This window comes from Oryctolagus cuniculus, chromosome 12 (genome assembly GCF_051225735.1).
Source record: "Oryctolagus cuniculus isolate XC-2025 breed Fujian yellow rabbit chromosome 12, ASM5122573v1, whole genome shotgun sequence".
In the NCBI taxonomy this organism is placed as follows: Eukaryota; Metazoa; Chordata; class Mammalia; order Lagomorpha; family Leporidae; genus Oryctolagus; species Oryctolagus cuniculus.
Genome location: NC_142878.1, coordinates 21060644 through 21078211, shown reverse-complemented (window position 1 = coordinate 21078211; position 17568 = coordinate 21060644). Strand labels below are relative to the sequence as shown.

Genomic DNA, 17568 nt, shown 5'->3' with positions numbered 1-17568 from the left:
ATTAATTCAGACCAAGATAATCATCTTAGTGCTTAAATCCCAACTCTAATTATCTAACATAACCATGTTTTTTGTTTCTCTTCATAGCAAAGTAAGGTGAACCTAACAGTATTAACCCAATGAAACATATCCATTGAAGCTTTTTAAAGAAGGTTGTACTCTTATACATATCTTTGATAGGCAAATCATCCTTCATCCTGCAACGCATTAAAGCAGATATTTTTAAAACATCATGTGCTGTGATCACTGCTCAGTTCATTCCATTAAGGTAAGAGGTTCATCATGTGTCATAAAGACCAGAATTGCTAGAGTCCGTTTGGGAGAACATTAGCTTAGAAGCATGTTAATAGATATCACACTAAAAAGGGTTTAGCAATTCAAGACGTTTGGGGAATGCCTGGTTAAGCACAGCAAACGGGTTTCTGGGAAACAAAATGTGTCAAAACCTTATTAATGCGTGGTGAGTGCACCAGCTCTTTATCAGAACACACTTTGGGGAAGGCTGCGTCACAGCTTGTCATTTGTCTGTGGTGTGGCCTTCCAAACTCAGGGCCATCTCCTAGATGCTGTCATCACCTGCATCCCCTAAATCATCCACTCGGGCTTTCCTTTTCTGCCCACACCCTCCTGCCCAGCCAGTCTGCTCACAACCAGGCCTGTTACAACCCCTTCTCCCTGCAACTCTGACCCTCCAAGCCTATGACTGCCGTCTGGTCAGTCAGTTCTCTGATTTCTTCACTTCTCTGTTTATCCACCTTAGACTACATGCTATGCCATTTCAGTGATGCATTTGGACCAATCATCTGAAGGTGCTTTCTAGCCTACCTCTTAGTTGTATCCATTTGGCAAAGCCCACTGGGGATGGGTCCAACTTTCCGCTTCCACGTAGTCCTCCTAGAGGAAGTAATAGGATCACTAAATTAAAATAGGCCCTCGTATTTGATGGTCCCATTATACTCATGTTTCCCTGTTTGGATCACTTTTACTCTTCCACTTCCTGCAGCGACTGTCTTGATCCTTCTCTACTTTCTGAGTTCTACAACTACCTCTCTCCACTCCCACCGCATGCCCTAGTCACCATGGTCCTTTACAAGAGTGAACCTGTGCCTCATATTCTCAGCCCTCCAAAACCCTGTAGCTGGCCCGGTTCTAGCCTTCTGTCTCTGCCAGGACAGTGTAAAGTTTTCTCCCCATCTAGGACAGCTCTACTTGGACTTTGGCCCTCATACCCTCCCATTTTTCCAAGCACTTTACACTATGAATTACACTTTTTTTTCTGTCTTGTTTAGACTCAGTATTATTCTTCAAATGATCTTTCTCACCAGGCATCAGCCTTTAGATATGCATAAGTCTTTACTATTGCAAAAAGGAAGGAAGAAAGTAAAGAAGGAAAGAAATAAAGAAGAAGGGAAGGAAAGAAAGCTCTCTAGACTTGGCATCTATTTTAGCCAGTGCTTCCTTTCCGTAGCCAGAACTCTCACTGTTTCTATTTCCTCCTCTCCCACTCATTCTGTGATCTCCTTCCATCTAGTTTTAGAAATTATCGAGATGTAACACATTCATATGGCAAAGTGCACTAGTCTTACATGTACAGCTCCGTGAAGTTTTGTATGCACCCCATGTAGCTACCACCCACATCAATATTCCCTACCTGACGTTTCCATTTAAAAGTACATCCCAAAAGCCACTCTGTGGCAGTATGCAGAGTCCTTCCTCAGTCCTTTTCAATTGCTGTGCCATCACTTATCAATATTGTGCTGGCGGATGTTTAGACTGACCCAGCCTTTTGCTATTATAAATAGTGTTTCATGAGTAGTCTCATACACAGGTCAGTTTGTATTTCTGTCTCATATATATTTGGTTCTGATGCTTTTTAAAAAAGATTTATTTATTTATTTAAAAGGCAAAGTTAGAAAGAGAGAGAGACTTCCACATACTGGTTCACTCCCCAAATGGCCACAATGGTTGGAGCTGGGCCTCTCTGAAGCCAGGAGCCAGGTGCTTCCTCCTGGTCTCCCATGCGGGTACAGGGGCCCGAGCACCTGGGCCATCCTCCATTGCCCTCCCGGGCCACAGCAGAGAGCTGGACTGGAAGAGGAACAACCGGGACTAGAACCCAGTGCGCATATGGGATGCCAGTGCCGCAGGCGGAGGATTAACCAAGTGAGCCACGGCGCCGGCCCCAGAATAATAACAAGTTTAATATCCAGCACTTACTGAGTACTTACATGTGTTTTACGTGAATTAGCTCGGTTCATCCTCACAGCAGCCTGTGAGGAACTATTACTATTTCTGTTACCCGAAGAAAGTGGGGCTGCCAAAGCCTAAGGCACCTGGCTGTGCTGCAGAGTTCTTGTGCCAAGGCACTGGGTGCACGGTGGCACACTGGCTGTGGTTTGGATGCTGTTGGTTCCCTCAGGGGTTCATGTGCTGGAAGCTTGGTCCCCAGCCTGGTGCTTTGGAGGGGTGGACCCTTGAAGATGTGGGCCTGCTGGAAGGTGAATGGGTGATTGGGGTGCACGCCCCCAGAAAGGGGTCCTGGGTCCTCCAAGAGCATGTTGCTATAGAAAAAGCAAGCCTGGCTCCTGAATCTCTCTCACTTCCTGTCTCAGCATGTGACCTCTCCCTATTGCACGTGCTCCTATCACGATGCCACGTGGAGCTGTGACACAGCCAAAGGGGCCCTCGTCAGAGGTCAACCCAGTGGAGCCACTCAATTCTGGACCTAGGGCCTCCACAAATGTGAGCTAAATAGACCTCTTTGCCTTATGAAGTCCCAGCCTCAAGCACTTCATTATAGCAACAGAAAATGGACTGATACAGGACGCCAGACTGTAATCTCTTTGAGCTGTATTGCCTTGTGTTACTGTAGAGGAGATATGGCATTCTTTGCGGTTGCCTAGCATCTGAATCCTGTTGCTGGGGAAATTCTCCTTCACGTGATCTGGGTGGGAGACAGAGCCCACCTGACACAACAGAAGCCGGCAATACAGATACTTACTTCCCAGCTTCCCTTGCACTTGGGGTATGGGCGCTTCCCTGCTGGGCTGGTGACCTAGGCCCACCAGTCAGGTGTACTTTGTGGAGGCCACTGCAGTAAGATCAAGGCTCAGGAGCACCAGGTGCTACAGAGCCATTGGTGGCCTCCAGGGTCCTGTGCCAAGACTGCCTCTCTGGCGCTTGGCCCTGGTGGTGGGCCTGTCTTCATCAGATGCATCTCGCAGGCTTAACCTTCCCAGCTCAGTCTGTAAGAGGGAGCCTAACATTCCGCTTTGTGCTAACAACTCTCATAGTTGTTTGGCTTTCTCTCTTTAAATACAGCTTTATGGAGGTTCAACTGACATACAAAGAACTGCAACTGTTTTTTATTTCAGGGTGTCGTGTATATGATATTAAATTGTAAATTTAATTGTGGAGCTTATCAACACTTGTATGTACTGATATTTGATTTTTTTTAACATTTATTTATTTATTTGGAAGTCAGAGTTACACAGAGAGAGAAGGAGAGGCAGAGAGAGACAGAGAGAAAGAGAGAGAGAGAGAGAGGTCTTCCATCCGCTGGCTCACTCCCCAGATGGCCGCAATGGCCAGAGCTGTGCCAATCTGAAGCCAGGGCCAGGAGATTCCTCTAGGTCTCCCACAGGGAGACAGGGGCCCAAGGACTTGGGCCATCTTCTACTGCTTTCCTAGGCCATAGCAGAGAGCTGGATTGGAAGTGGAGCAGCCCGGACTTAAACAGGCACCCATATGGGATGCTGGCACTGCAGGTGGTATCTTTACCTGATATGCCACAGCACCAGCGCCAGAACTACAATATTAAATATGTACAATTTGGTGACTCTGGATACATGCAAGCACCCACAATACCATTTCCACAATCAAGGTGACAGACGGATCCAGTACTTCCCAAATGTGCCCTGTGTCCCTTCCCATTTTTTTGTGTAAGGACATTTAACATGAGACATACTCCCTTAACGAATTTTGTAGTGCACAATACTGTATTGTTAATGTTTAGCTTTATTTCTTATGATAAACTATAAACTTACACATATATCACTCGTATCTCTTTTCCTGTACCAGGCACTGTTCTAAGTGCTTTGCATACATGATCCAAAGTAAGCCTCAGAAAACCTCAAGACCAAAGTTCAGCTACTGTACAACAAGGAAACCTGCGTACAGAGAACTTAAATAACTCATCCAAGACCACACAAAGGCATGACTCAAACCTAAGTAGTCCAGATCATTATGTACTCAATGATCTTACCAGGGCCCCTGAATTTCTGAATACTTTAGTTTGAATTTAAAAAAATATTTATTTTCCTTTTATTTGAAAGATGGAGAGACAGAAAGAGGGCAGGTGGAAGGAAGAGACAGGGAAAGAGAGAGCCCTTCTATCTGCTAGTTCCTTCCCTAAATGCCTGCAATAGCTGGGGCTGAGCCAGGGTGAAGACAGGAGCCTGGACCTCAGTCTAGGTGTTCCACATTGGTGACAAGGACCCAACTACTACCACCACCTGCTGCCTCCCGGGGTATACATCAGCAGGGAGTTCACCGAGAGCAGAGCGAGGACTTGAACTTAAACACTCTGAAATGGGATACGGGTGTCTGTCTCATCTTAATCATTGTGCATCTTAATCATTGTGCCAAACGCCGACCCCCAGTGGCTGGCGTTGTGGTGTAGCAGGTAAAATCGCCTCGGGCATCCCATATAGGCACTGGTTCGTGTTCTGGCTGCTCCAGTTCCAATCCAGCTACCTGCTTGTGGCCTGGGAAAGGCAGCAGGTGATGGCCCAAGTACTTGGGCACATGCCACACATATGAGAGACCTGGCTGAAGCTCCTGGTGCCTGGATTTGCTGGCCATGTGGCCACATGGGAGAGCAGATGGAAGACCTCTCTCTGTCTTTCCCTCTCTCTCTGTAACTCTTTCAGATAAATAAATAAATGTAGCTTTAAAAAATGCCCACCTCAGTCCTTTATTTTGATTTTACTTTCCCTTTGGTTGGCTGTATTTTATCATCAAAGAGGTTTGTCTTGGGATTGGTGTTGTGGCTCAGTGGGTTAAGCTGTATACAGCATTGCATATTGGAGTGCCATTTCGAGTCCTAACTACTGTGCTTCTGATCCAGCTTTCTGTTAAATGTGCCTGGGAAGGCAGCAGATGATGGCTCACCTATATGGGTTCCTACTACCCACATGGGAGAGCTGCTCCACTTCTGATTCCAGTAGCCTGCTAATGTGCACATTGGGAGGCAGCAGGCAATGGCCTGAGTAGTTGCATTCCTGCCAATCTTGCAGGAGATTTGGATTGAGTTTCCTGCTCTTGGCTTTGGTTTGACTCAGCCCTGGTTGTGGTGGACATTTGGGGAGTGACCCCATGGTTAGAAGATCTCTCTCTCTCTCTCCCTGTCAAATATATTTTAGAATTTTTTATAAGAAATTTATTTTGGTGCAAATATTTTGAAGTTCATGCATTATTTTTTTCATAATATACATTTTACATGAACTTTCTGAAGACTCCTCCCGTGCAGAACAGCACCTGATGCTTCTCCTACGATCTCTCCATGTCCCTGGTGCTTTCATCAGACTCTTTGGCGCTGTCACTTCATCTCAGAAATACACACGTTCTGTGTAAGGGCTAAGGCTCTCAGTGTTCGCCATCGCTTCTGTTCAAATTTGGAAGTATTTCCCAAGTATTCCTCATGGTGGTCATTCGGGATTCGTAGAGTTCCCTGTTTCACTGATGATGAGATTGAGAATCCATTGTTCCAACACTGGGTCTCTGAGGAGGCTGCAATATCAAGGCATGGGTGGGATGCAGATTCCCCTCACTTGATCACTCTAGGGGTTGGTAGCAGGCGCCAGGTCCTTGCTGGTTGGAGGCTGGTGGCTTCAGCTCCCCCTGCATGGGCTTCTCCACAGAGGTGCTCACACATGGCTGCTTTCCTCAAAGAGAAAGTGATATGGGGGAGAGCACTCAAAATGGAAACCACATTCTTTCATAACCTAATCTGCTAACGCAATACAAGCATCTCTGCTGTGTTTCATTGGTTCCACAGACCAACCCTGGTACCCTGTAGGGAGGGACTACCCAGGGTGTGAATTGTACCACGGTGCCTAGCCCTCTCCAAAATCTTTGTATGCAGCATTTGTTCATATTTCCAGTTCTGCATATTTAAAATTTTCCACTATGAGTTATTCTTTGACTTATGAATTATTTAGAGGCAGGTTGTAAAGTTTGCTGGCATACAGGATTTTCATGGTCAGTTTCACAAATTGATTTGAAATTTAATTGTACTGAGGTCAGAAACTTGGTTCCAATTCTTTAAAATTTATCAACCCTTGAGCTGTGGACCACTAAGTAGTCAGATTTCCTAAAGTTTTGTGTAGCCTGAGGAGGAACTATATCCCCAGTTGTTTCATGGGGATATGTGTGTCCATAAGATCAAGTTTCTTAATTGTATTATTTTTTAAGGCTTAATTTTTTACTGATTTTTTCCCCCATTTACTTGATCTGCAAGATACTGGGTGGTGAGTTAAAATCTTCCACCATGATAGGAGATTTATCTATTTCTTTTCGTAGGCTTATCAATTTTTGATTCCTGCATTTTACAAGTATATTATTATGAGGTTCAGCTGGTGCCGCGGCTCACTAGGCTAATCCTCCGCCTTGCGGCGCCGGCACACCGGGTTCTAGTCCCGGTCAGGGCGCCGGATTCTGTCCTGGTTGCCCCTCTTCCAGGCCAGCTCTCTGCTGTGGCCCAGGAGTGCAGTGGAGGATGGCCCAAGTGCTTGGGCCCTGCACCCCATGGGAGACCAGGATAAGTACCTGGCTCCTGCCTTCGGATCAGTGCGGTGCGCTGGCCGCAGCACGCCGGCCACAGCGGCCATTGTGGGGTGAACCAATGGCAAAGGAAGCCCTTTCTCTCTCTCTCTCTCTCTCTCACTGTCCACTCTGCCTGTCCAAAAAAAAAAAAAAAAGTGTAAAAAAAGTATATTATTATGAGGTTCAAATTTAGAATTGTTATCAACCTCCTTATGGCTAATAAACACATATAATCACAAAAATTTGTGGGAAATGTATGTTATAAAAAACTGCATGAACTTCAATTTTTTGCACAAAAATATTTCAATTCCATTTTCCATGAACTTTTTAAAAAGTATTCTCATAAGTCATACACACACGTACATACACACACACTCACACACATATTCTTGTGGTAGCCAAGAATATTTGAAAGGCAGAGTGACATAGAAAGAGAGATAAGCTTTATTTTTTTAAAGATTTATTTATTTTATTTGAAAGTCAGAGTTACAGAGAGAAGGAGAGACAGAGAGAGAGAGGTCTTCTATCCGCTGGTTCACTCCCCAAATGGCCACAACGGCCAGAGCTGTGCCACTGAAGCCAGGAGCCAGGAGCAGGGGCCCAAGGACTTGGGTCATCTCCTGCTTTCCCAGGCCATAGCAGAGAGCTGGATTGGAAGTGGAGCAGCCAAGATGTGAATCGGTGCCCATATGGGATGCTGGCACTAGAGGTGGCGGCTTTACCTGTTATGCCACAGCGCTGGCCACAAAGAGATAAGCTTTTATCCACTGGCTCACCCCCAAAATGGCTATAATGGCCGGTGCTGGGCCAAGATGAAGCCCAGCTTGAAACCCCATCCAGTTTTGCACAAGGGTGGTAGGGGCCTAAATACTTGGGCATGATTTGCTGTCTTCCCAGATGCATTAGCAGGAAGCTGGATGTGAAGTGGAGCAGCTGGGGTTGCATTGGTGCTCCATAGGGGAGGCTGCCACCATGAGCTTTAACCTGCTACACCATGATGCCAGCCCCAGCTGATTACATTGAATTGACAAATTAAAATCACATATATTTATTTCGTAAAACATGTTGCTTTAAAAGATGTATACATTGTGAAATAGCTAAATTGAGCTAATTAACATATGTATTACCTCACATACTGTCATTTTCTTGGTATGGTGAGAACACTTAAAATCTATTCTTGGTGATTGTTAAAGCAATTCATTGTTATTAACTGCAGTAACATGTTATACTATAGAAGGAAATTCAGTCGTAACTGGAGAATTTAGAAAAGTCTCAATTCCATGTCCCTCCATTCACAACACAGATGAGGCACAAGGCCTGAGCTGAGGTGCATACGGGAGAGGTCTACTCTGTCTCCTCTTTCAACACAGTCAGTGTAGGAACACAGCCTGTGGTAAGCACTAGGAGGCCCCGAGTATCCTCTTAAACACAGAACTAGTCATTTCAAATGTGAGTCAAATAAAGAAAACAGATCTACGTAATTTAAGGGGCAATTCAATGCAAACTCTTCTAGAGAACTGAATAAATAAGAAGCTTATTTATTCCAGAAGATTTATTAAATTTTTAATTTCAGGAGATTATAGTAACTATTAGAATTAATCAGCAGAAACATTTTGTGCCTTCTTCGGTTAGGTATGTAGCCAATTTAAGGCAACTATTAGGTTTATTTTAAGCGAATTCAGCTGATACAAGGGAACTTGGGTGGCAAAGTCCTATAGAATCTTCTTTTAAATGCGTATTCCTCTGCCTTAATCATACATGCTGTTTGTGCTACGTTTGAACTTCCCAGCAGTCTGTGAGAGCGTGGCGTGGCTGACATTCGTCAGCACAGAGTTCAGCGTTAGGCAAGGCCATAAATTCTTCCTAAAGGATCCCAGGTGGGGAGGGCATCTTTTTGTATTATCTGTATTGGCTGAAATTTGCCCAAATTCTTATGAAATAATCCTACATAAAATGGCTGAGTTGGAATAATCCCAACTCCCAGCATTCCAAAGAGCATATGAATCTGGGGCCCCACAGAGCTTAGGAGTGGTCTACTGAATTAACTATATATATATATATATACACATATATATATACACACATAGAGAGAGAAAGAGTTAACTATATACTAGAGCTTAGGAGTGGTCTACTGAATTAACTATACATATATATATATATATGTATGTATAGAGAGAGAGAGAGAGAGAGAGAGAGTTAACTATACACCAGAGCTTAGGAGCAGTCTACTGAATTAACTATGTATATATGTATATATACACATACACACACATATATATATATACACACATAGAGAGAGAGAGTTAACTATATACCAGAGCTTAGGAGTGGTCTACTGAATTAACTATATATATGTATGTATATATATGTATGTATGTATATACATATATATATATATATATATACACATACATAGAGAGAAAGAGAGTTAACTATATACCAGAGCTTAGGAGCGGTCTACTGAATTAACTATATATATGTATATGTATATGTATATGTATATGTATATGTATATATATATATATATATAGAGAGAGAGAGAGAGAGAGTTAGTTAACTATACACCAGAGCTTAGGCGCAGTCTACTGAATTAACATAAAGGTAAGTTCAGCCCTTTCCTCTCCCTCCTCTTCATCCTCCAAGGTTTGGGTCTTGTGAAAATCTGCCCGTTATGGTGAGGCCTGAAGAATCTCTTATTTCATCCTCCCGTGCCCTGCTCACGTGCTCTTGCTGGGTTCCCCATGGTGCCTTTTCTTGCGCCATCAAGGACAGGATCGCTGCCCTGGATGTCTATGAATTGTAACTGCAGACTCCTTGTGGGTTTGCCGCTTTTGCCCCGCCTCCGGGTTTATCCTTGTGCTTCCCGTGGAAGCATCCGTGCAGCTCTCACGGAGGCCTTTGTTTTCAGTAGTTCATGCTGCCTTTCTTGTGTGGTATCCCGCTACAGACATGCCTTGGATTTGGGCATATTCCACGTGGGCCTATGGAGGTCTCATGTGTCCTGGGCAATTTACTCAACTTTTTTTCTCTTGTTCAGTTTCCTCATCTGTTAACTGGGAGCAATGATTCCTATCTTTCAGAGTTGTAATTCATTCACAATGAAATTAAGTGTTTAGCATAGAGTTTAGAACACATTAATACTCCATGAATGTTGGCCATTATGAGTATCATAATCTGTATCCCCAAAGCCAATTTTCTATATCTTATAGAAATACAAATGTCTTCCATAAATTAAGAATGTGATGGTGTCTCTGATTACTTTTTTTTAAGACTTTTTTTTTTATTTTGAAATTAAGAGTTAGAGAAAGAGAGATCTTCTATCCGCTAGTTAACTCCCCAGATGGCCACAATGGCCAACACTGGGCTAGGCTAAAGCCAGGAGCCAGGAGTTTTGTCTGGGTCTCCCACATGGTTGACAGGGCCCCAAACACTTGGGGACATCTTGCACTGCATTTCCCAGGCTATTAGCAGGGAGCTGGATTGGAAACAGAGAAGCCGGGACCTGAACTGGTACCCATATGGGATGTCGGCACTGCAGGGGGAGGTTTAACCTACTATGCCACCGTGCCGGCCCCTCTGATCACCTTGAATGTACACTTCCCTCTGGATCTGTGTCAAGTCCTTGTGAAATACGTTAGCCATTAGTACCGCAATGCCTCCTGCCTTGAGAACCCTCAACAGTGAGTTGATGTCTAAGTCTTACAGCTCATAATAGGAGCTGAAACCACTGGCCCTGGGATTGTTTCACAGAAGAGCCCAGGGCAGCCTTTCTCACACTTTAGGTTGCCTTGGACCCCTTGTCAATGTTTGGCACATGTATGGACTGAAACTTTTAGGTAGAAAACTTTTTGAAAGATTGTTTGCTAATGAAATAATACTAAAAATTATGGTAGCCGATTCGGGTTTTTAAGAGAGATGCTACAATGGATGTAATTTTTGTCAAGCCACTGTGAAAATGGAGAACTTGATCTGTATTTGTTTCCTTTCTTATCACTGTTTATTTCTCCTCAGTTAGAAAACCCAAAATCGCAGTCACAGGGTGCTGAGAATAGCTGTAGGTGTTGGTTTTTCTTTCAGATAATTCTGGGTATTATTCGGGTTGACAACGACTGATAGATTCAAACAAGACCATCTCCCACCCCACAGTCACTTGCAGCAAGCTCCTGCTACATCCTCCATCCCCTGTGGATCAGTTTTCTGCAGTGGCCAAACAATGACTACAAACCATGTCTTCAAATAATCCACTATGGGCAGGCTGTTGATGAGGCCTCGGGAAGAGCTCTCGGCAGAGTGCCTGGATTTCAGTCCTTGCTCTGCTTCTGATCCAGCTGCCTGCTATCGTGCACCCTGGGAGGCAGCCAGTGATGGCTCACGTACTTGGGTCCCTGCCACCCATCTGGGAGGCCCAGTGGAATTCTAGGCTTCCAGCTTTGGCCTGGCCCCGCCCAGGCTGTTGTAGGCAGCTGTAGCATGAACGAGAGGATGGAAGATCTCTTTCTCCACATCTCTCTGTTTCTTGCTCTCTGCCTTTCAAATATATAAATAATAAAAAACTTTTAAAAAGTCCACACGCACTGATTATATCGCAGTTTCCACGTGTCAACAGGCCTGCTTGCTTTAGCTTGGCCCTCAGCTGAGGGCCTCACAAGGTTGAAATAAAACACCAGCTGCATCCTCACCTAGAGGTTCACCATGGAAAGCTCTGTTGCTGAGCCCCCGTGGGATGCTGGAGGAATTCATTTCCTTCCGGGTGGAGACTAAGGTCCCCCCTCCCCACCGTCTTGCCAGCTGTTGGCCAGAGACTGTGCTTAGCTGCTACAGGCCACTCTCAGGCCCCACCTCGTGTCTCCTGCCTTATTACAGTAGTGGAGAATCAATCTCTCTCTCTCTCTCTCTCTCTCTCTCTCTCTCTCTCTCTCTCACTCACACACACACACCCCTCAAAGGCCCCTGACTCGACCCTTCTGGTGCCGTCTGCAGAAGATCCGTCCTTATAAGGACTCATGGAATTAGGTCAACCCATTTAGGTAGTATCTCTATTGTCAGGTCATTGATTACTAAGCTTAATGACTTCTACAAAATCCCTTTCCCGCCATGCAACAGGGGAGTAATACCAGGTGGCACAGATCTTTCTTCTATTCCTAGAAATCTGGGTGGGCCTCTGCTCTCTGTGCAGCCATAAGCAGCCTTGCAGCTTCCTGTTTTCCCTATTGAAATGCCCCTTTTTGGAAACCGGATTCCATGTTCTGAGAAACTTCAAGCTGACCATGTGGAGAACCAGATGTCTCAGTGGACAGCCCCCTGTGCTCCCAGGCCATGGCCAGCACCAACCGCTGGCATGCGAAGGAGACTGCGCTGAGGGAGTCCACCCAGGTGCGGCCATCCTAGCCAACACCAAGCGGCTCAGAGACAAGCTGTCCAAATCACAAGGTTCTAAGCACTGTTTTCAGCCACAACGTTTGGAGTTGTTATTGCAGAAGCACAGTTTCAGTGCTCCACCAGATGCAGACTGTAGCACATCGCACTTGAACGCTGGGGGTCTGAATGTGTAGGGTTAGGAGAGAGGGTGAGTGGATTCCTTTTTTTTTTTTTTTTTTGACAGATAGACAGTGAAAGAGAGAGACAAAAAGGTCTTCCTTCTGTTGGTTCACCCCCCAAACGGCTGCTACAGTTAGAACTACACACATCCGAAGCCAGGAGCCAGGTGCTTCCTCCTGGTCTCCCATGCGGGTGCAGGGGCCCAAGCACTTGGGCCATCCTCCACTGCACTCCCAGGCCACAGCAGAGAGCTGGCCTGGAAGAGGAGCAACCGGGTCTAAAACTCAGTGCCCATATGGGATTCCGGCGACGCAGGTGGAGGATTAACCAAGTGAGCCACGGCGCCAGCCGTGAGTGGATTCTTAACTCATTGTTTGGTCATAGTGGACTCTGGAAATCACTGGTTCGCTGTTGTAGCCATTGGATATGGTTTATAATATACTGAATAATATATTCCTGATTTATAGCCTAGATGCCTGAGAAATCATCAAGCGTTGGTGATAATTTAAGTTCCTAGTGATGACACATCTGTACACAGTTCAGTCTTCTGAAGAAATCCTGATGAACCCTCAGCATACACAATGCAGAGAGCTCCTGACGTTGGCTTCAGCGGGGCTTTAGACACCCTGCGTTCTTCCGGAGATTTCTCCGGATGCTACTCTGAGCGTGTATCCGTTTACTCTACCTTGGTTACAGCCAAAGTCTCCACTTCCCCAGGGGGCCCACGTGGTTCTGCTCCCTGGGCCTATCCAGCCCCTTGCTAGACATGCAGCATCACTCCCCTGCTGCCATCCTGTGATCAGGTCAACAACCCACGTGCCTGGGCGTCCTGCTCTTCCTGTCACTGCTGGACGTGGATAAACACGGCACCATGGGGTGGGGATCTCCCTTCCCAAGGGGTTGTCAAAGGGGCTTGTACTGATCAGGGATCTCCAGAGACACAGGCCCCACCTAAGATACGTGTATCTCTGGCTCTACCTACATCTGTGAGTGTATCTATCGCTCTCTGTGGGCATCTTTTGAGAGATTTATTTTAAAGAATTGGCTCATGTGCTTAAGGACACTTGTTAAAAGTCCAGAATCTGGTGGCACAGACCAGCAGGCTGGAGACTCAGGGGGAGTTTCAGTTCCAATCCAAAGGCCATCTGCTGCTGACCCGCTCTGACTTGGCCGGGGGGGTGTCAGTCATTTGTTCTACTCAAGGCTTCAATTGGATGAAGCCCACCAGCTTTATGGAGGCTGATATACCGTACTCAACTTTTTTGATTTAAATGTTAATATCATCCCATAACCCACACCCCTATCAAAAAAACCTTTCATAGAATGGTGCTTGATCAAATCCTTGGGCACTGTGGTCCAGCCATGCTGTCACACCAAGTTAACCATCACAGGGCTAAATAATGCAACCTAGAGGTGCACAGGACAAAACGACAGTAGGAAACAGGAGACTGAAGACAGGGGCAGGGAAGGTGCCCTCTCCTTTCTCCGTCCCATGGACTGAGCTCTGAGGTCTGTCGGGGGCTTTCGAATGCCGGAGCACAGGCAGCTGGCAGGGGACCTGTTGGGTTTTTGTTGTGGCTCCCGAGGAAGCGGTGGCCATCACAGGCACACATCTCTTTATCCTGACCCTCTGCTTCTCTGATTCACTCGCGCTGGGTTTTCTTTTCTCACAACATCACCAGACTTTATCCTCTGTTTTCCGGGGAATCTGAACAAAGAACAGGGCTTTTGATATACAGGGGGCTTCAAAAACTTTATGGAAAAATTGAATTAAAGGATAATGTGTAAGGTCAGTGCTGTGCTGCTGGGAGTTAAACCACAGCCTGCAGCACGGGCATCCCTTATAACCCAGGTTTGTGTCCTGGCTGTTCTACTTCCAATCCAGCTCCCTGCTAATGCCTCTGGGAAAGCAGCAGAAGATGGCTCAAGTGCTTGGGCCCCTGCACCCATGTGGGAGACTAGGAAGAAGCTCCTGGCCTCTGGCTTTGGCCTGGCTCAGCCCCAGCCATTGCGGCCATTTGGGGAGTGAACCAGTAGATGGAAGATCAATCTCCCTCTGTTGCTTCCTCTGTAACTCTATCTTTCAAATAAAATAAATAAATCTTAAAATAAAAAAGATAATGTGCATTTCCATGAGCCTTTTGATGCCCCATGTTATTTAAAAAAATACTAGTGAGATACACTATGTGAGCAAGGTATTTCTAATACTAAAATTGGATTTTCGTGGCCAGTTTTCTCTTGTAGGAGTTGGAGTTCACACATAAGCAAGAGCAAGAGGATAGAATGAGATCAGTGTAGTAAAAGCACAGTGTGGGAACTGGTGCAGTGGCATAGCGGGTAAAGCTGTCGCCTGCAGTGCTGGCATCCCATGTGGGTGCTGGTTCGAGTGGGTGACCCAGAGGAGGCTCCTGGCTTTGGATCAGCGCAGCTCCGGCCATTGCGGCCAAATGGGGAGTGAACCAGATGGAAGACCTCTCCCCACTGCCACCACCTCTCCTTCTTTCTGTGTGTAACTCTTTCAAATAAAATAAATAAATCTTTTTTTTTTTTTAAAGCACAGTGTGTTCAGAACTCAAATACAGCCTCTTTTATGTGGCTACTATTGTCTCTGTTCTTTCTAAAAATTATTTATTTTGAAAGTCAGTTATAGAGAGAGAGGGAAAGACAGAGATAGACAGAAATATCTTCCATCCGCTGGTTCACTCTCCAGATGGCCACAAAAGCCGGTGCTGGGCCAGGCCAAAGCCAGGAGCCAGGAACTTCATCTGGTTCTCCCAAGTGGGTTGTAGGGGCCCAAATGCTTGGGCCATTTTTCACTGCTTTCCCAGGCCATTAGCAGGAAGCTGGATTGGAAGTGGAGCAGCCAGGACACAAACCGATGCCCATATGGGATGCCAGCATAGGAGGCTTTACCTGCTATGCCACCATGCTGGCCCCAAGACTGTTCCTGCTACATATCTAACTGGTGCTTTGTTAGGGCTGATCTTAGCATACTTTTTCCTGTTAATATTATGACTTACATAACTTTGGGCAGCCAAAGTCATATGCATATCCAATTCCATCTGTGTTCTACAATAAAGTTATTGATATATGCAAGGATTTTTGCCCAGAACTTTGTCTTTTCCCTCTGAATATGATTCTTATCATTTGCTTTGCAATACCATGACATGTACCTACTTTTTAAGACTCATAAGGATGAGTGATGATCATTGTCTTAGTCTAGTAGCAAATTTCATTGCTTTCATATTGGATGACGGTATCTTCTGTTTGTTCTGGAATAGAATGGATGATTGCCTCATGCTACGCTTTGTCTGACTATTTCACAAAGGATTTGGTGGTTCCAGACTATTGTTGGACAGCACTTTGTAGCAGACAACACAGTGAGAGCTAGAGGGACAGAAGCGGATAGTAACATTCAATCTCGAAGACTCATCGTGGTTCCCGTTCAACGTTTCATCTTTGGTTATTCGTGGGAAACTGGAAGACACACATTTACTCCCATTCTATATTTATTTCAGTTTCTTGTTCACTTTACATGATTGTGGCGTTGTTCTCAATGTTAGTATTTATATTACCATGTACGTTACTACATTTGCACTTCAATGAACCACTTTTAAGTTCTTGTTTCATTTTTGTGATTTGCACATAAAATGTGACAGAGTCATTTCAAAAATGCATCCTCAACATGTAAAATTACTATTTAAATGATATGAAAATATGCCCTCTAGGATAAATTATGCCACGTTAATGGTATGTAAGCTGAAACAAACTGACGGAAGTCATCCTAGTATCATGTTTCCAACTTTAAGAATGCGGCGATTCTCACTTCCCAGCTGCCCATGTGCCTGGGCATGCCCAGGGCGGGCTCAGTGGCTCCAGCCCTGGGAGCTTTCTGGCAGAGCGGGTACCAGGTGTGGAGGAGCTGAGCAACCTGCAGTGGGTGAGGGTCTGGGCCAAGCCACAACAGCCAAGGTGCGGGGTCCTTCGTTATGAGAGATTGCAGGGCATTTCTTTTTCCTCTGTGTAGCTGATCGTTTGGGTGGTGAAGAGCTGGCTCTGGGCCCTTGTCAGAGGGTATCAAAGACTCCATCTGGGGTATCTGTACCATCGCAAAGCTAGCTGCTCAAATCCAACAAGAGAGAAGAGCAGTGTGGAAGAAGGGCAAGCAGTGTCCTGGCCCAGAGTACAGAACAGAAGCGAGACAGTGAGCCACGTGCTGTTAGGAGACTTTCCCAGTGCTTGCTAGGAGCAGTGAAGCGTCCTGGTTCGGTCTCCTCCTGCTTCATCGTGTGCTTCAGTCAGTAACAGCCTCATCATCGGTGATCCATCACGGTGCAGAGATGTTTGGTCACGGCTGGAATTCTTCCTTGCGTCAATTTTCAGTGCTCTCTGGGTTCGGTGCTCCCCATGCTTGTGCTCAGCAAAGCTGTGAATGCCGTTTGGTTTCGGGATATAGCTGACCTGGCATTTGAGGTCACCCCTTCCCTCGTGGGAGCAGAGATGCTCTTCAACCTCCGGCTGCAGGCTCTTTGCTTCACCTAGAGGATGTCCGTGAGTCTCTTTCCCATCCATCTCGTTGGTCAGCTGGTTAGTCACCTGCGTGTGTCCCTTCTCTACTCCCTGTAGTGCTTTCAATATCGTTGGTTCAATAAACGAATTGAAATGCACCAGCAGTTGTCAAACATGGAAAGCAACTGGCCTTGCCGCTTTGGGTTTGGCTCACCCTTGGCTTTTCTCACAGCAGCGCAGTGCTCATACATTCCCGGTGCGTGCCTCTTCTCCATTCTCTTTCCTGTATTCATTATCAGCGCTCATGAAGCAAAGACCTCTGGAAAAGCATTTCTTTCCCAGTGGCACCTCTTCTCCTTGGTGAGGCAGCAGACTTCCACAAAACGGGCTACCCGCAGTGTGCCTTGAGCAGCCCAACCTCTGCAGAGAAGTTCCCTTCGCCACATCTGTCACCTGCCAAGCTGCTGCAGGCCCCTGAGTCGCCCGCCATCAGAGCGGATGGGTGGGATCAGAAGGAGGCCACGGCAGCTCTTTCTCTGATCACCTCCCTACTGGGGAAGGCAGGGGCCAGTCTGCCAAGGGCCCGCTGCATATTGCCATCTCTCTGAGGAACTGGAATTTTTGCCTCGTGTGCACAGAAAGCAGACCCTTCCTGACACCAGTGTGTAGATTTTTAACACCTCCGTGAGTCTGAGA

General features: G+C 45.9%; 1 non-coding gene and 1 pseudogene across 1 annotated transcript; one reads left to right on the top strand and one right to left on the bottom strand.

The window, feature by feature from the left end:
• Positions 1-8103: 8103 nt before the first annotated feature.
• LOC127484049 (small nucleolar RNA SNORA51) lies at positions 8104-8235 on the bottom strand. Its single transcript, XR_007910830.1, has one exon. It is a non-coding gene; the product is annotated as a small nucleolar RNA SNORA51 (small nucleolar RNA).
• Positions 8236-9496: 1261 nt separating this feature from the next.
• LOC100350194 (etoposide-induced protein 2.4 homolog) lies at positions 9497-17349 on the top strand (annotated as a pseudogene).
• Positions 17350-17568: the final 219 nt, after the last annotated feature.